Raw genomic sequence first — 20,594 nt, 5'->3', positions numbered from 1 at the left:
AGACAGGGCTCGACTGATGTAAAGTAGTTGAGATATGATGACATATTTGCCTAATAAACCCAATTACAAAGTTTCTTCAAATCGCCTGGACTATTGATTTCTGCAAAAATAAAATGAAACGACAGTGACATTTTAAGGGGAAACAACAAGGGTGAGTGAGAGTCGTGGTAATGTTGCAATGTTACTCACTGATACCCTGGAACTTCTTTAAGACCATGATCAGAGGTAGCAGACTGGTAATGGGTTGATGGTGTGAAGTTATAAGCTGTATATCTTTCTGCAAGGATCTAATAGAAGACTTTGGTCCTGCTCTCATAAGGGACAAGATGCATCTACTGTGCATGAGAAATGCTCTACAAACAGCAATGGAGCCTAGAAGGGTAAATGAATAGAAGCAGTGACTAAGGGCCCTATTAGATGGCCCGATATTTCAGAGGGAGTGAGCGCCAATCTATCAGGTCAGCACTCGCTTGCTCCTCATTTCCGGCTCACTGTCGGTGCTATTACATGCACCAACATCAATTGGGGAGGACTGGGGAGCAGCGGGAGGGGCACATAGGAGATAGCGGGAGTCAGCTGACCAGCAGACCGTCCCTAGGTCATGTTTTAATTCAACGTTCAGCCGACATTGTGCATCCTGACTAGGGATGAGTGAAGCGGCTGAGGTTCGGGTTCGTATGAACCTGAACTATCGGCTTCTGATTCCCGCTGTCTGCCCGCTCCGTGGAGAGGGTGGATACAACTTTGAGGACCTCCTGGAAAACTGGGATACAGCCATAGCCATAGGCTGTATCCCAGTTTTCTAGGCGGTCCTCAGGTTGTATCCACCCTCTCCACAGAGCGGGCAGACAGCGGGAATCAGAAGCCAATAGTTCAGGTTCATACGAACCCAAACCTCAGCCGCTTCGCTCATCCCTAATCGTGGCCTACTACATGAAACGACTGTCGGCCGGATCCGCTGGTAATTGGCCAGGTACAGCCAATAATCACTTTGTGTAATAGTACCCTTAGTTCTGATCACAAATCTATCATTTTGTGTCTACAGCTCCAAGGCAGACCTATACGTCTCCATGGTTACAGACTACAAACAATGTGCAGTCTGATCCTGTAGTTGTCTGGTACTCTTTCACTGATTGCCCCTTTCTCTAATATCTGTAGGTTAAGAAGACAAGCAAGACACAAGTAGTAATTGGAGTATAACATGACTGCATCAAAATGTACCCTCTAAAATCGTTTTCTGTAAAATAGTTTCTTATTGCTTTAGAGAAATGTTAACTTTTTTTTTTTTTTTACATAGGTTTACCATATTCAAAATAAAATATAAAACAAATCCACAAACAGCCTTGCCTAAAAATCTTTTACTGCTTTGTGTTTACGACTCCAGTACAGGCCTTAATGTCTCCGTGGTTACAGACTACAAACAAGCTCTTTGTAGTCTGATCCTGCAATCTTGTGATTTTTTTTTACTGCCAATAATTCTACTACTCTTCAGATTGTAAAAGGTTGGCCAAATAGAACAGACTAATGATGTGTTTACACAGAGAGATTTATCTAACAGATTTTTTAAGCCAAAGCCAGGAACAGACTAAAAACAGAACTCAGGTGATAAAGAAAAGACTGAGAAATCTTTTCCTGGCTTTGGCTTTAAAAATCTGTCAGATAAATCTCTCTGTGTAAACACACTGTTAGACGACTATAGGTTCAGACTACACAGTGTAACTTGACTGTAGTCTGTAACCATGGAGATACATAGGTCTGCCTCTGAGATGTATGCATAAAACTACTTCCAAAAGGTGGCACTAGAGAGACAGCGTTCTTTCTTCTGAAGGAGAGACTATTTGTATACCTTTTCCATGAGGGGGCATTTTCAGGCCTGTAAGACTCCCTATGGAGAAACAGAAACCCTGAAAGCCACATAAAACTTATATAAGTTATTTTAAATATACTGTAGCAAGAGAATATGAGTTGCAAAACTGTCTATATAAGTTGCTCCAAAATTCATTGCCGTTATTGCCCCTCAAAATTATGAACATCCCCCAGCGGTCTCTCGCTCTTCCTTCAGAGGAAACAGATTGCGCCGACAACAGATGTATCTATAAAACGTGTTGTGGGTAACACACGCGGCCCTCGTTGCACAGTCACCGGGCCCAGAGGACACATCGGGGATGGAGCGGTTTACAACCGCCAACACCCAGAGCAATTAAGAGCCTTGCGTCGGCCATAAAGTAAATGTGATTCTCCTTCAGCTGCATGGACGCGCTCACAAACACAATGACAGTAAAGACTCCCACAGGAGGCACTTCAGGATATTTATTGCCGAGAAGCCGCTGAGATCCAGTAACGGCAGCGGGCTTTGCGGCTTACAATATGTTTCTCATGTAGGTGGCATCAGGCCTGCTAACCATATCTGCAAAATGTTCCTTTCCTTAAAGTCGTTATGTAACCTTGTATAACCGATGGCTTATCCTCGGGATAGACCATCAATATCTGATGGTGGGGCACTCCAGCAGTTTAAAGGGGCAAGTCTCCCCAATGTTTACCATTACTCTTAGTAACAGCAGTGGTAGCGGATGAGTCAACACTCAAGTACCTAGCACCTCCGGTATCACAAGTATGGTGTGGCACAAGCACCAATAAATATTGAAAAAGGCTCACGTCAGCATCATAGCCCCTTCTAATAGCTGAATGATAGGTGGTGCCAGAAGCCAAATTCTTGGCAAGCTGATGTTGATGGATTCCCCCCTTTTTCCCTACAAAAAACTGATTAAGGCCATGTTCACACTATATAAGTTCCGTAGTAATCACGGCCATTGTAACAATGGACGTGATTACTACAGAACTTACGTAGGGCTGCCTTCTAAGGAATCCCGGCCGGAGTGTATACGCATATTATACACTCCAGCCGGGATCCCTAGCGGCGCCACAAAAAACTGACATGTCAGTTTTGTGCGGCCGCTATTAATCGATTAGCGGCCGCAGAAAACCTGTCAGTGTACACTATGCAGCGTGCGACTCTGGACGCACGCTCCATTGTGAGCAGAGGGGAATTTGGATGCGGGCGCACACTGATGCGCCCGCATTCGAACTCTGCGGCAGTGAAGATCATCTGGCCGATATTGCAGTACCGGCCGTGATGATCTTTTCCGACACCGGCCGTTCCGTGACCCGGCCGGTCTCTTACAAAGTGGAAACATAGCCTAAAAATTTACTATTTTGTATATACAACTTTGAGGCAGACCAAAGTGTCTCCATAGTTCCAGACTACAAACAAACTCTGCGTAGTCTGATACTGCAGTTATTCATTTTTTTTTATACAGTTGGAAAAGCAGTTTTTTTAACTTTTAATGTTTGGGCATTTTTCAAAATAACATCTATTTTTTTATTTTTTATTTTACATCTTTTAGTCCCACTAAATACAACTAAACCTAACAGTTGCTTCATCAATAATTTAATACACTGCTACGCTTCTGTATTACGTGTGAGCCTGATTGTGCTCTTTTAGTAAAGGTGTTACCCAACGTTAGTTGTTTCCTTTCAGAAACAGCACCACTCTAGTCCACAGTTTGTGTGTTGCAGATCAGTTTCGGTGAAGTTAATGGAACTAAGTTGTAATACCAAACACAGCTAGAGGACAGGTGTGGCGCTTTTTTGGAAGAAGACAGCTATGTACTTATGACCCTGGAGGGCAGGGGTTCCTGGGCTCTACATAAATAAGTGGCTACTCCATAATAATCTATTGGGTTGGCCAAGACTGGACAATGTGGTCCTGTGACCTTCCATTCATGTCCAAATTTTGGCTGTCCACTCTTAAGAGGTTAAAATTTCTCTATCCATAAAGACATAAAAAAATGACAAAAAAAAGATTGAAACCGGGTTCATGGTCATGTTTTGCAATCGCAAGATTGTTTATTCATTTATTCTTAGATTCGCCCCTCTCTGCCATAATGATTAATGGAGTATAGAGCGGGAGTAGACGGTAATGTACAAAGCGCCATTTCACTATCCGGGGAATACAGTGAATGGTCAAATACCATGAAAAGATTAATGTTTGATGCTTACTAAGTAACGCTACCCGGGCATGTGCTTATGGTTGTCATTTTTTTTTCCCTTTTAATAGAAACTGGGACGTAACCTTGAGACAAGTGCTTCTAAGACTCAAACACAAGGAGATAGATAGGAGGTCAAAAGGATATCTACAGAACGTCTCTTCATGCGATAAACCTTACTATGATGAGAGAAAACTAGTAAACTAGAACCACGCAGTCAACTTTCCTCTCATAACTTCCAATATATATATATCTTATCAATAAGAAGCTATTACAGTAATATTTATACCTGAGTACTGCCATCCAGTGCCCAAGTAATACCGTCACACAATGCCTGAATATTACCGCCACACATCCAGACAATACAATCATAGAATGCCTACATAAGACTACCATGTATTTTACAAATAATACTATCATATAGTATACAGACAACACTACCATATATAGTGCCTACATAACACAGTACAGTACTACCATACAGTGCGCACATAATGCTGCTATATATTACTACTACATAGTGCCTACATAAGACTGTTATATAATACTACTATATAGTGCCCACATAGCACATAATACTACCATATAGTGCCTACATAACACTGTTATATAATACTACATATAGTGCCCACATAATACTACTATATAGTGCCCACATAATACTACCATATAGTGCCTACATAACACTGTTATATAATACTAGTATATAGTGCCCACATAACACATAATATTACTATATAGTGCCTACATAACACTGTTATATAATACTACTATATAGTGCCCACATAGCACATAATACTACCATATAGTGCCTACATAACACTGTTATATAATACTACTATACCGTGCCCACATAACACATAATAATACTATATAGTGCCTACATAACACTGTTATATAATACTACATATAGTGCCCACATAATACTACTATATAGAGCCCACATAACACTGTTATATAATACTAGTATATAGTGCCCATATAACACATAATATTACTATATAGTGCCCACATAACACTGTTATAATACTAAATATAGTGCCCACATAATACTACCATATAGTGCCTACATAACACTGTTATATAATACTACTATATTGTGCCCACATAACACATAATATTACTATATAGTGCCTACATAACACTGTTATATAATACTACTATATAGTGCCCACATAGCACATAATACTACCATATAGTGCCTACATAACACTGTTATATAATACTACTATACAGTGCCCACATAACACATAATAATACTATATAGTGCCTACATAACACTGTTATATAATACTACTATACAGTGCCCACATAACACATAATAATACTATATAGTGCCTACATAACACTGTTATATAATACTACTATACAGTGCCCACATAACACATATTAATACTATATAGTGCCTACATAACACTGTTATATAATACTACATATAGTGCCCACATAATACTACTATATAGAGCCCACATAACACTGTTATATAATACTAGTATATAGTGCCCACATAACACATAATATTATTATATAGTGCCTACATAACACTGTTATATAATACTACTATACAGTGCCCACATAATACTACCATATAGTGTCTACATAACACTGTTATATAATACTACTATATAGTGCCCACATAACACTGATATACAATACAACCATATAGTTCCTACATAAAACTTCCCAATATTTCACAAATAATAGTACCATACAGTATGCAGATAACAGTACCATATAGTGCCCACATAACAATGTTATATCATGCTACCATTCAGTGCCCATATAATGCTGCTATATAATACTACAGCATAGTGCCTAGATAACACTGTTATATAATACTACAGTATAATGTCTACATAACACTGTTATATAATACAACCATACAGTTCCCACATAAAAGTGACAAATAATACTACCATTCAGTATCCAGATAAAACTACCATATAGTAATCACATAACACTGTTATATAATAATACCTTTTAGTCTTTTAGTATGAAAATAATACCCAATACTCCCATACAGTTGAAAACACCCCCAATAGGATTTGTACAAACTCTGTCTCAATGTCTGTCCCAGTTAGCAGGATGTATATCTGGCTATTATTTATCTTGTATATTGCATTTTCATCAAATGTCTAAGCTGATTTTGACAGTCGGCAACAGTTTAGCAGGTAAGCAGGAATGGGGGGGTAAGACAAGTTAAGATGCTTCATAACAGTAGAAGGAAGGACTTTTGTCTGATAAGATATATTACACAATTTCTTATATGTACTCGCTTGCGCTTGTAGTATTGACCTATGCAAACTTTGTTGAAAGGGCAGATCTTTTTTTTTTTTTTTTTTGCAAGCATGTGTATACCTAGGCACTGAAGTGCTACAAGACATAACCAGTAAAGAAAAGTCATTGCTAAGCTGATTTTTACAGTGGGTGACAGTTTAGCAGGTAAGCAGGAACGGGAGGGGGGTAAGATAAGTTAAGATGCTTTATAACAGTAGAAGGAAGAAGGACTTGTGTCTGATAAGATATATTACACAATTTTTTATACTCGCTTGTAGTATTGACCTATGCAAACTTTGTTGAAAGGGCAGATCCTTTATTTATTTATTTATTTTTGCAAGCATGTGTGTACCTAGGCACTGAGGTGCTACAAGAGGTAACCAGTACAGAAAAGTCATTGCTAAGCTGATTTCGACAGTGGGTGACTGTGTATCATTACTGGGGGGAGAAAGTTAAGATGATGCTTGATAACAGCAGAAGGAAGCACTTTTGTCTAATAAGATATATTGCACAATTTCTTATACTCGCTTGTAGTATTGACCTATGCAAACTATGTTACTATGTTTTTTTGCACTGAACCTGGAAGAAAAACTGTGAAAATACAGAACAAATCTAAGGGGAAAAAAAGTGAATGAGGTCTTATACATATACTTTCTCAGTGAGTGGCTCTTTGACTGTAGATTACCACAACCCTCATCATCCTCTTATTCTTCCGCCAGGGATTCTCAGTCTATTATATCTCAGTCATAAAGGATCAAACACAAAGTAATGAGTTTATCTACATCAATAAAAACAGAAGGAGAAAAAATCTAATTCAGCAGCAATGATCCATTTATAATATCGATCTGCTGATCCTCCCTGTAAAGACCTGGGGATACAAGTGAAATTATTTATGTGTTATTTATAGAGTGGTGACAAGTTCTGCATGAAAGCACAAAGAACGTCTCACATCAGTCACTGCGCCCCCGGTGGCCAGACACAAAATTGCAAACACATGTTCCGACATGAATCTGCAGTAAAGTCAAGTTGTCACTTTACATGGAAAAGGGTGACAATCCTGTGAAAATCCAGGGCATATGCCAAAGTTCTCATAGATTTTATTTACTTTTTTTCTTAAATCATAGGCTATGTTCACACAATGTCAAAAATAAGAGAAAAGACGGCCGTTTTTGCAATTTAAAATAACGTCCGTTTTTGTCGCGTTTTAACTGACTGCAATGCATTGAAGTCGATGGAAAGACGGACATTCAATGCGCCCAATGTATTGAATAGCGGACGTTATTGCCGCAGACGTCAAAATAAGGTTCATGTTCATTATTTTCGGACGTCTTTTGCAAACAGCGGTTTTTATTAGTTCTTTTGTCACAGTTCTTTCTCCCTTTTTACTATTAAATTCAATGGACTTTTCAATTAAGCCGCAGGCAAAGGCCAATTAGTAATCCCAAACTAGAGTAATGTACCAACACCAGTCATTGCACTAAGGGGAGGCCAGACAGCTAAATGACGTCCGTTATTTTAGACTCAAAATAACGGACGTCATTTTAAACAGAGCAGAAAAGACGTTGTGTGAACATAGCCATATAGGTTTGGTGACAGGAAAAAAAAAACTGACTACAATCCCATTCTGACAATGCGTGTGTCAGGACGGGGAGGTAGGGATGAGACGAGACAGTGGGCCCTGAGTCTGAACCCACCCACTGTCCCTACCTACTTGCCTAAATCGGCCCTAGGTTGCTGCGGACAACCACAAAGACGTGCCCTACACTGTATAAGTGTAACGCAGAACGAGACAAACAAACACAATACAGGAGAGTCAACAAGCCAAGTCAGAACCAAATGGGCAACGCAGTACAAAATCAGGGAACAATCGGATCGTCAAAAGTCAGGCGGGAGGTCAGGTAACAGGTCGCGCAAGATGAGGAATTAGGAACGGGGATCGCAGGAATAGACAGGGAGAGCTGGGATCATTGCCAGTAGAGAAAGACTGGTTCAACTTTCTTTTATGAGGATCAAGAGCCCGATCTGGATCCCCATTGGCCGGCGCTCTGATGCTCAAGGTTCCCGACAGGCAGAGGAATATGTCAATCAAAAGACTTGCTCAGCTGCAGCAATCGAGTCTGGCAGAGCTCAGTGTAACCCCTGCATTGCCGGAAGCTGAGAAGCAAGCGCATGTGTCACCCATGTAAAAACATATATTTTTGTAAACAGATGTAGCCAGCACCATAGAAATTTTGGTGGTGGAACATCAATTTGCCACAGCGAGCTTATGACACTCTATGCCAATATTGTAGGATGTCCTTCTTACCCCAGAAAAGAGCTGTGACCTAATGACCACTGGGTGTCCCACTTCCATGCGATCTGCTGTCCAATGCCTGTTGTTAGGCAATTTCTGTCTCTATTGAAAAGACAGAGCTGGACAAATTTTAAGAAGTGAGAGTGAGGCTTAGCATGCATGTGCAGGAGAGAGTGAAAGAACCTGAGAATTTGTAAACTGAGCCTGCTTTATAATGAAAATTATCCAAACTGCTCCTGAAAGGTAAATCAAGGCTTACTTCCCTTCTCTCACCATCCATAAGGCTCAACTCAGACTTCCATTGTACAAATACCAGTGTACTGTATGCCTGCAGTATGGCAGTCTATTCTCCAGTATATTCTCCAGTGCCAGGCTATGTACACACATTGTAAGAGACCGGCCGTTCCGTGACGGCTGGTCTCTGAAAAGATCATCCTGTCCGATACTGCAGTACCAGCTGGATGATCTTTTTGGTCGCAGAGTTCTGATGCGGGCGCATCCGTGCATGCCCACATCAGAACTCTCCACTGCACGCTATGGAGCGAGCGGCCGGAGCCACTCGCTCCACAGTGTGCACTGACAGGGTTTCTACGGCCACTGTTCACTGAATAGCGGCCGCAGAAAAAAGACATGTCAGTTGTTTGCGGCCCCACTAGGGATCCCAGCTGAGGTGTATACCATGTGTACAAGCTCCGGCCGGGATCCCATAGGAGAGGTAACGTATATTTTCATAATAATCACGGTCGCTGTAAACAAGCTGTGATTTTACGAAAATATACGTTGTGTGAACATAGGAATACACCTATAAATTCTGAATTCTATAGTAAATAAGCAGTAACCCAAAAGAAAAAAAAGGGGGATCCCCGAATGGTCCCTACTCATAGGTTTATAGGTGTTAAGTTGTGTGAACATAGCCTCAGACTGGAGAGAATACACCACTTCCTGCAGGACATACAGCAGCTGATAAGTACTAGAAGATTCAAGATTTTTTAATAGAAGTAAATTACAAATCTCTTGCACTTTCTGGCACCAGTTGATTTGAACAATTCTTATTTTTTTTTTATGAACTACCCCTTTAATTCCCATTGCGTCTATATAGAGTTTTCAGAGTCTCTGGATGCCAGTAAGCAGAGATCTTGCTACTAGACCAAGGCTACTAGAAAGTTGCAGAACTTCTCCTTGTACAATGCTGGATCTTCATTTACATAAAATAAATGAATCTAATTGCTTGTAATGAAAGTGATGTTCTCTGCTGAGATACAAAACGCTCCTCTCCCTGCGCCAGACGCATCAATGTTCAATGGCCCCAAACACTTTGAAAGCCGCAGTTAAAATTTGATAAGCTATTAAAAAGGTAAAGCATTAATATTCATAAAAAATATGCAAATATGACATTTTTAAGGAACAAAGGAATAAAACAGAACGCGCTGGAAGCTCTTGGGTATGTGGAGCTGTATAAAGGTACTCGCAGTCTATACACGGGTGGCCGCCGGGTGACTAGGGAGCCAAATGTGGCTGCTGACTCCTCAAACTTATGAGGAACATGTATTCAGTAAATCGGTTCTACGCTCTCTTCCCACAGTTCCACACCTCTGCCTGTATAGGACAGATCAGTTACAGATTGCTTCTGCCTGATTCCTGGCTGTACAGAGTAGCACAGAAGGTGATTGCTACATTTAAAGGGGTACTCCAGAAAATTAATTAACTGATGTCAAAAAGTTATACAGATTACTAAATTACTTCTATTTATAAATCTTGTCTTCCAATACTTATCAGCTGCTGTATGTCCTGTAGGAAGTGGTGTATTTTTTTCTAGTCTGACACAGTGCTCTCTGCTGCCACCTCTGTCCATATCAGGGACTGTCCAGAGCAGCAGCAAATCCCCATAGAAAACCTCTCCTGCTCTGGACAGTTCCTGACATGGACAGAAGTGGCAGCAGAGAGCACTGTGCCAGAATGGAGAGAATACAACACTCTGTGCAGGACATACAGCAGCTAATAAGTATTGGAAGACTTATGATTTGTCAATCGAATGGGGCTGAGCTGCAATACCAGACACGGCCTACAGAAAAAACTGGCGCCATTTCTTAAAAAAAAAAAAAAAAAAAAAGGGTCTAAGGAGTAATGTAGCATCACAAAGGAACAATGTACGTTAATCTTTTCTTACAAGGAGCTGATTTGCAGAATTACAGGATGGCGCAATTACATAAACTGTAGTGTACACCCCTCCCCCCTCTTCCCCGTACAGAAACAATAGAAAATTTCGACTTCGGTAAAAGAAAGAAATTATAGGCATCTTTTCAGGTCCATTGAATTCAGAAAATTGCTGTGTTGCTTGCATTTATAATCCACGGTACAACTAATTACGTGTAACATTTTCAATGCAGACTTGTCCGCGGCGACGAGGGAACAAAATAAATCTTCAGAGAGAGAGAAAGAGAGAGAGCGCACACAACATTACGGCTGCCGCGCCGAGTTCTATTTCGAGCGGCACGGATGTAACCCCTTCTCACACAGAACAACCTGCAGCAGCGGAACAGTCATCTCTCAGCCGCTGAAGGACACACAATGAACACAATGGAGGAAATGTTGTCGAGCGCCTCTAAACGATCAGATGTAAAATAATAACATACACACAAAAAAAAAAAAAATTTGCGTCCTCGGGCTATGACAAATAAAGCTTCTACCTGTCGTGAAATAAGCTATGGGGAATTTTTTCTTTTTTTTTTTAAGTTCTTCGGAATCTAAAAGATTTTTTTTATTGTTTTTTGTAAAGAAGAATCACATCTAGAGGGATTTACTATGATCTTCTGCACTTAGTATAAAAAAAACATAAAAGCAATAAAATAAATAAAAAAGTCATATGCACGCATCCTACTTCTACCAGGCCATAAACATATATTGAGTCGGACCCACATCAGGCCCGATGAGTTTAATAGTCTGATAATGACTGTAGTCAGACCATTTCTGAATGTATGTTTATAATTTGATGGACTTACAGGTAGTAGACGGTGGGGGTTCTGCATTGGCTTACACCACCCATAAATGTGGGAAATAGGACTAACATGAGCTGCTTTTCCATACATTGACCTCTGCAGGAAATTGAAAGAAAGATGCTTTGGTCACATGTTATCTCAAGCAATGAGAGCCGTCCCTAGTCCAGCCCCTTGGTAACCTGAAAGGCTGGACACAAAACCAGTTTGTGCCTGGCTTTGACCAGAGCACATGTCTGCTAGCTCTAGTCCTTCTAGTCAGGCTACTTAGTGAGTTATTTTGTTATGTTTTCTCAGAATCCTGTGTATAGCATTAGTACTACAAACAGGGAAAGACAAGCACATAAGGGAATAGTTCGAAAACCAAAAAAATGTTCTGTCTCATGGCGTTGCCTCTGAGCTCAGCCTAATCGTGAAGATTCTAGTTTGTAAAGGTCATACCATAGGAGAAGAAGTTGTCCAGCAATCTATGTCAGGCATTCCTGAAGTGCCTGCAAGGTGGAAAAACAGAGAGACTTTGCCTCTAAGAGCCCCTGTACCAGTGAGTAGGACAAACTACAAGCAAGAAACACTGCCTCTCAGAGACTACAGCACACTACCACCAGTCCACATTGTGAGGATAGCATCAAGTTTCTACAGTCTTCTTCTTTTAGTCCAGGGTGGGAGAATCTGCTCAAGGGCCCCCTGGCATAGCCAGTTTCTTATAGATCTGCAGGGTTTAGATTGGATTTGAAGTAAATCCATAACCCATTGCAACCAAGTTATATACAGTATATACTAAATATGTCTTAGAGTCCAGTTATTCTGCTATTCTCAGTATTCTTAAAGGGACAGTGACCAACTACTCTAACGTTGAAACCTAAAGCTGTATTTTCCGTGTGCCATGACTGTTGGATTTGTGCACTGTTCGGTAAAGTTCCAGTTGTTTCACGGAATCCTAGTGTCAGAAGTCATTCTATATCACTGAAACAGCTCATTGACAAAGAGTGTGCGGTACACTAGGGACCCTATGCTAGCATCACCACCCTGCCATGTGACATATACAATGCACTACTGCACCCAGATAGCCCTGCACAAAATATTGCAATGTGTGAACACAGCCTTGCATGTTAATCCTGAACAAACAATGACATGCTAAAAATCTTTCTCCATTCTGACTTCATTACACGCTCACTGTAATGTACTCCATTGGTCACCTGTCTGGAATTAATAGACTTTCATCAATGAATTAGTGTGACACCAGCAGCGTGAAAAATAAATTAATCCACAGAAAAATGAACCAAGTAGCTCACTGACAGGTCATACATTACATGAACTGTATTATGACAATGTTACATTGAATCTATACAGTATGACGGATAATACACAGCGCATTGGGTGGTGTAAGAATTTAGGCTGTAAAAATCCTGCTTTAAAGGGATACTTAAGAAAACAAATGTTTCCAAATCAGCTGATGTCAGAAAGTTATACGGATTTCTAAATTACTTCTATTTAAGTCTTCCAGTACTTATCAGCTGCTGTATGTCCTGCAGGAAGTGGTGTATTCTTTCCAGTCTGACACAGTGCTCTCTGCTGCCATCTCTGTCCATGTCAGGAACTGTCCAGGGCAGTAGGAAATAAATATGAAAATAAAAACTTGCGCAGTTCCTGATATGGACAGAGGTGGAAGCAGAGAGCACTGTGTCAGACTGGAAAGAATACACCATTTCCTGCAGGACATACAGCAGCTAATAAGTACTGAAGACTTGAGATATCTAAATAGAAGTAATTTACTAATCTGAATAACTTTCTGACACCAGTTGATTTGAAAACATATTTTTTTCTCTAAACTACCCCTTTAAAGACTTTTCAACAGATTATACATCAGTATATAACTATACGGGGCACTAGATATAATGGAGTTTTCCAGGATTTGAAAAAGCACAGCTATTTTCTAGCAAAAACAGCGCCATCCTGTCCTCAGGCTGTGTGTGGGATAACCATTCAGCTCTATTCACTTCAATAGAACTAAGCTGCAATACCGCACTCAACCTGAAAACAGAAGGGGTGCTGTTTCTGCAGCTATGATTTTCTAAGCCTGGACAACTCCTTTAATTTATATAAATTTCTTTTTTTCCGACCAATACTGCCTACATGACATACGCTCAATGACCACAACTACCTGGCACAATGAGCTCTGCTGTTACTCCCAAAGACTGAATGATCGATCGGTTCCTCCATCTTCTTACCGGCCCTGGATGACACTCTGGTGGCTTCCTGCTTCCTCTCTATGGTTAGACTATGTTATTCACGCAGGATGCTTAGTACTGTGTATTACACCTAATGATTTGCTTCATTTCCTATTGATCTGTATATTGTTATTCCTTCACATGAACTATGTGTATAATTCATATTATATCACACAATTTCTTGTATACGGATATAGACGACTTAAAAAGTTACCATGGAAGCACTTTTTATATATTAGTGCTCAGCGTTATTTTTGGAAGTGCCGTTCCCTCCTGAATTTTTATTGTATTTATTTATTATTTTTTTTTGCATCCTGTTCTTCTGTTCTGCATCCTCGCACCAGGAACCACATGCCAATCATCCTCCCCGTACGCCTTAGGTTACTTTACCACTGTTTCTTCTATGCATATTGTTACCTCAGACCTGTGTATTTATTTTATACTATTTGCATGTTTTCCAGACACACATGTTCTATTTGTTTCTTGTAGCCTGAAGAAGAATTTTTACAACTCCAGACATTGTTTGCGCCAAGTACTGTGAGTGCTGCTCTATTTCTCTATACTGTATATATTCATACGTCACCATAATTGGACATTTAACTCAGGTGAAAATAAAAAACACAGTGCAGGCAGGTGGTGTGGAAACATAATAAAGAATCTATACTTACCTGTCCCTGTGCCCCTACAAGGTGTATCACCACCTCGCTCTTACCCTCCGGTCTTCAATTTCTGGGTGGGTCTCCACGACTCAGTGGGAAGTTCCTGCTCAGCCAGTCAGTGAGTGTAGTGGCATCCTGCAGTCACTGACTGGCTGAGTAGCCATTCCTCAGCTGGGTCGTTGCAGGAGCGTGAGCTGCAAGAGGGCAGGTCCATGATAAGTGATGCAGCGCTGTGGGGGCACGGGGGGTTGGTAAGTATAGATTCTTTATTATGCTCCTGCACCCACTTGCCTGCACTGTATTTTTGGTTTTTGCCTTTAAATGTTTACCATCACTTTAAAGAGAATCTGTCACTAGGTCTTTCCGCCTAAAATGAGGGCAGTATAAACTAGTGACAGAAATGCTGAAGAGATCGGTGTATTACTTACATCCTTTTTTTCACCCATTCTCCAAATATGCAGGAGAATAGGATTCTTGCCACTTCCCTACCCCCACCATCTAGCTGCTGATTGAGAGTTGACTGCCTATACACAGCATGGATAGATAACTGCCAATCAGCAGCTGGTGGGCGGAGTTTTCTGCCTCTCATGAATATCCAGGACTACTGTGCACATGCACATAATGGAGAGGACTACTTATTGTCCATTTTATTTAGGAGGATATCTCTGGATCAGCTGCACAGAACAATGTAAGTGATACATCATTCTGTTCAGCTTCTCTGTCACTAGTTTATACTACCCTGAGATAGGACACCATAATCCTACTGACAGAGTCTCTATAAACAACTTCCCCTTATGTGATAATCTATAGGATTCCTAACATATTTGTAAATCAATATATCTGTCAAAAATTACTCCCTACTAGTGTTGAGTGGAGCTTGCGAACTGCTCGGGTATGGCAACGTTCTTCAACGTCGAATGCTCAGCATTTCACTCCCAGCAGCTCGAGAAGTTGGATACAGCCCCAGGGAGTCCTGGAAAATATGGATACAACCATGGGCCATGGGCTGTTTTCATATTTTACTAGGAGCCCTTAGACGGCGGTTCGACTACTCCAGCCACTGCGGTAGAATTTGGATGCAGCCCTAAGGAGTACTGAAAAACATGGATACAGTCTATGGCTAATTAGTGTTAGGGCTATGGCAGTTTCCTGTGTTTTGGGCTGCCGCCGCACCCCCCTCTTCCGGCCCATCTCCTTCTGCTGACGCCAGAGCCCAGGTGCATGTGCCTTGGCCTGGCACCTATTATTCTTCAGCCCCCTGGGGTGCTTTACCGATCCACGCTCCCATATGGCTTCCTCCTGGCCGGCGCATGTGTCCCCGCCTCCTAGGGCATGTACACCGGCTTCCACAGATTTAAAGGGACAGTACATCCCGAATTGGTGCTGCACTCAAAACACTCCCCTATAAATCCAAGCACCTTCGTGACCCCTCTATTGGAGCCTCTGCATGCTTCCCATAGTGTGTGGCCCCAGCTGCTCATGATTCCTGCCCGTGACTGCTGTCCTAGTTCCAGCCGTGATTCCTGCAGTATTCCTGCCAGCCTACCTGCCTATGTGTCTCCAGCTGAACCTCGCCCACCGCCACTAGCAAGCCAAGCCAGGGGTAGCAACCTGGGGGTCATCTGCCACAGCAGGTCCATCCCACCTCTGGTGGAAGCTTCTGAAGACCAGCAGCCCCTTAGACTCTGCTACCTGGTGCAGCTTACGCCATTGATACGGTAGTGGTGGTACAGCAGATCCACGACTCCTAGCTTCTTCAGCCACCAGTATTCAAATGGTGAACAATCGGACTTGAGCATGCCTCAGCTGTGTTAACCTTCAAGAGATTTCTATGTATTATGTTCCATGCCCTTCACTAGTCATAAGATGGTGTATGGCTAAAGCCTCGGTTTGTTCAGGTAATACAGACTATCTGGCCCGGCCTTATTACTTCCAGGGTTTTGTATTTTACATGGAAATGTCCAGAAATACACTATAGAACAGGAAATCACATGATCCCGTCATTTGCATAAATCCATAAATATGAACGTCTACATTTCCATCACAAAGAACTTCAGGAGAAGAAAAAAGGCAGTGACAGGAATGAGAAAAGAAGCCGCCATCGGCATTCATCCCCAAACATACAGGCGGAAAACATCACAGGGAAAATTGTCACCAAATTGAATAATTATCGCGGGAATAATCACATAATGACTCGTTTAGGTAATTAAGGATATTAGTGCTGTCACCTACAGGAGCGCGGCGCTAACTGGGGAAGGACATCAGGGGACGTCTGCTGCCAGCGGAGTGACGTGCCAATACTTTAAAGAGACCCCCCCCAGGAGTACAACAATGACTTAAAGGGCTTGTCTATTTTTTAGAACCTATTTTTGGTAGGAGAAGACCTTGAGGGTATGTTTGCACACATGGGAGTCTGATTGAGTTAACGCAATGAAGGACGGCTGGACGGCAATTAAATGATTTATTATGGCAATTAAACGATGCATGTGTGAACACAGGCCTAAGTAAAGGCTGATAAAGGAACCTGTCAGCAAGTATTCTTTTTCCCTACAGTGCCACCACAGGGACAATAAAGGTCCTGAGTCCCTCTAAATCAGGGATGGGGAACCTTCGGCCCTCCAGCTGTTGTAAAACTACAATTCCCATCATGCCCAGACAGCCGAAGCTAAAGCTTCGGCTGTCCGGGCATGATGGAAATTGTAGTTTTGCAACAGTTGGAGAGCCGAAGGTTCCCCATCCCTGTTCTAAAGACTGTCATTCTAGGGCAGTGTTCACACATTCCGTAACACAATGACAATGCAATGTGAATGCATCATTTAATCGTCCAGCCGTCCTTCATGCAACAAAACTCCAGTGTCTGTGAACGTACCCTAAAGAGTGGTTACTGTTCAGACTAAGTTATTAAAAGGGTACTCCAACAAAAGTCTTCCAAATACTGCTGTATGTCCTGCAGTAAGCAGTGTAATCTTTTCATTCTGACACAAAACTCTCTGCTGCCACCTCTGTCCATGACAAGAACTGTCCAGAGCAGAAGCAAATCCCCATAGAAAACCTCTCCTGCTCTAGACAGTTCCTGACATTGACATAGGTGGCAGCAGAGAGCACTGTGTCACACTGGAAAGAATACACCACTTCCTGCAGGACATACAGCAGCTAATAAGTACTGGAAGACTGAAGAATTTTAAATAGAAATAATTTACAAATCTGTACAACTTTCTATAACCAGTTTATTTCATTGGTATAACAATTCAGTTCCATTCACTTCAATGGAACTGAGCTGCAAAACCAACAACCGGACAGAGGACAGGAGTGGTGCTGTATATGTAAGAAAGAAGACATGTGTTTCTAGACCTGGATACCGCCTTTTAAGCGCATACTCCAGCAATAAGGCTCCCCTTCAAGTGAGGGGTAAGCTATGGGCTGTTTGCGCCCTTGAACTAGGGCAATGAGAAGACCAGGGGGGAGATTTATCAAACATGGTGTAAAGTGAAACTGGCTCAGTTGCCCCTAGCAACCAATCAGATTCCACCTTACATTTTCCAAAGAGTCTGTGAGAAATAAAAGGTGGAATCTGATTGGTTGCTAGGGGCAACTGAGCCAGTTTCACTTTACATCATGTTTGATAAATCTCCTCCCATGTGTCTCAGTTCTGCACCGTTTTTACGATCTTTGCTTGTAGTCACTGACTGGGAACCTGTGTGTCCAGGCCATGTGACTATTAGAAAGGGGCAAGTCACATTATAGAGCCCTAACTTGTCACAAGCCATTCACTTCTCTTACTCGATTTTTATCTACTGTTAAGTAGCAAATGTTTCTATTCACTGACAGCAAGCAGACATCCTGAAAACAATAAAATATGCAAAATTACATAAGTGAATATATTTTATCTGGAGTCTCCCTTTAAGGGTCTTTCTATAGATAAATCAAAGTCGGGCCACAAATCATCCTCAGCTATCTGAGCTCCGCGAGGAGACTTCCCGTGATGGATTTCAGGTCTTTGAGAAGCTGGGCGCTCGCCAGAAGGCTTTACTTTCGGGCAGCACATCATTATGTTCCAGCGATCGATTCAATAAATTCCTGGAATGCGGAGAGAGCTCTGGAGTGATACGAGGAAGCGGAATGCGACATATATCTAAATCCGCACAGCGTCTTCAGGGAAAGTAAAAGTGCTGCCCGCTTATAATAGATGACGGCAGAAGGGGAGACAACGTTTGTATTTTTAGCCTAAGATTTTGGTTTCTTCATTGCTCTTTTTCTCCACTGACCTAGTAAGAGGGACGAGCGGCGATGGCAGGTTGGCTGAGGTTTTATTCTCTTTTTTTTTTAACATTATTGTTTGTATAATTTGTAAAGGTTTTACATCAAAAAAAGCTTAAAGAGACTTAAAGTAGTCCTCTCCATTATGTGCATGAGCCCGGTAGTCCTGAATATTCATGAGAAGCAGCAACCTTCGCCCACTATCTGCTGATTGGCAGTTATCTATCCATGTTGTGTATAGGCAGTCAACTGTCAATCTGTGTTATCTGACTACGACTACGATAAACAACAATTTAATGATATATGCAAAAATACAGGAATAGAAGATCTGAGAACAATTTAACATGTGGAAACCTAAGAAGCCGTCCATCCCGTATTAGTAAACACATGGCTTTCCCAAGAAAAGGCAACATTTTTTAGCAACTGATTGAAGAGCAATATTTAGCCTGTCATTCCGGATTTCTGTAATAGAGATGACATGATGGCTCATCTATCCTCAATGATTCATTTACAGATCAGTGGGACATTCACAAAACCTTATTCTACACCAGATGATGTGATAATGACTGGTAACTGTGTGTGAGGAGACAACGGGATCTCCACCGAAAATCCCATCACCAGCCGAGCACCGCCATCAACACCTGCCTATAGAATGTAACACATATGTAGATATTCATCTATTTCAATGAATACGTCTGGCAAATATCAGGATCCACTAATAGACCCAGAGGGAGATGGCAATCCAATCACTTCACTAGTAGCTGAAAATGTATTTATAGTAGTTATATTCTTGTATATAGGGGGCAGTAACATAGTAGTTATATTCCTGTATATAGGAGCAGTATTATACTAGTTATATTCTTGTATATAGGGGCAGTATTATAGTAGTTATATTCTTGTACATAGGAGGCAGTATTCTAGTAGTTATATTCTTGTACATAGGAGCAGTATTATAGTACTTATATTCTTGTATATAGGAGCAGTATTATAGTAGTTGTATTCTTGTATATAGGAGCAGTATTATAGTAGTTATATTCTTGTACATAGGGGGCAGTATTATAGTAGTTATATTCCTGTATATAGGAGCAGTATTATAGTAGTTATAGTCTTGTATATAGGAGCAGTATTGTAGTAGTTATATTCTTGTATATAGGAGCAGTGTTATAGTAGTTATATTCTTGTATATGGCTGCGTTCACACTACGTATATTTCAGTCAGTATATGTATATTTCAGTCAGTATATTTCAGTCAGTATTGCAACCAAAACCAGGAGTGGATTAAAAACACAGAAAGGATCTGTTCACACATGTTGAAATTGAGTGGATGGCCGCCATATAATGGAAAATATTTGCTGTTATTTTAAAACAACGGCTGTTATATTGAAATAATGGCCGTTATTTACTGTTATATGGCGGCCATCCACTCAATTTCAACATTATGTGAACAGATCCTTTCTGTGTTTTTAACCCACTCCTGGTTTTGGTTGCAATACTGACTGAAATATACGTAGTGTGAACATAGCCTATAGGAGCATTATTATAGTAGTTATATTTTTGTACATTAAACAGTATATAGGCATTGATCAAACATCCCACAAAAAATCATACATCGTTCGTTTGGTGCTGACAACAAAATCATCAAAAATCGTTCAGTGTAATTCCACATTTTGCCTTCACATGCTAGGAACAGATGGAATAACGACTGTAACTAATGACTATCGTTCTGTGTAATATGGTGAATAACTTCAGGTTAACAATAAACAATCTCGATTGTGATTGTTTATCGTTAAAAATCGCTTCGTCTAATAGGACCCTAAGGGTTGGGGCTCATAGTTTCCATGC

At 41.1% G+C, this 20,594-nt stretch overlaps 1 protein-coding gene across 11 annotated transcripts in view; it reads right to left on the bottom strand.

Moving 5' to 3' along the window:
• Nucleotides 1–20,594, bottom strand: part of DLG2 (discs large MAGUK scaffold protein 2) — an 818,767-nt gene that overhangs the window by 39,982 nt on the left and 758,191 nt on the right. The window lies entirely within an intron of this gene.

The sequence above is a fragment of the Dendropsophus ebraccatus genome, chromosome 5, assembly GCF_027789765.1.
Source record: "Dendropsophus ebraccatus isolate aDenEbr1 chromosome 5, aDenEbr1.pat, whole genome shotgun sequence".
Lineage (NCBI taxonomy): Eukaryota > Metazoa > Chordata > Amphibia > Anura > Hylidae > Dendropsophus > Dendropsophus ebraccatus.
Note: the sequence above shows the minus strand (reverse complement) of the source record. Positions and strands in the feature narration are given on the sequence as shown.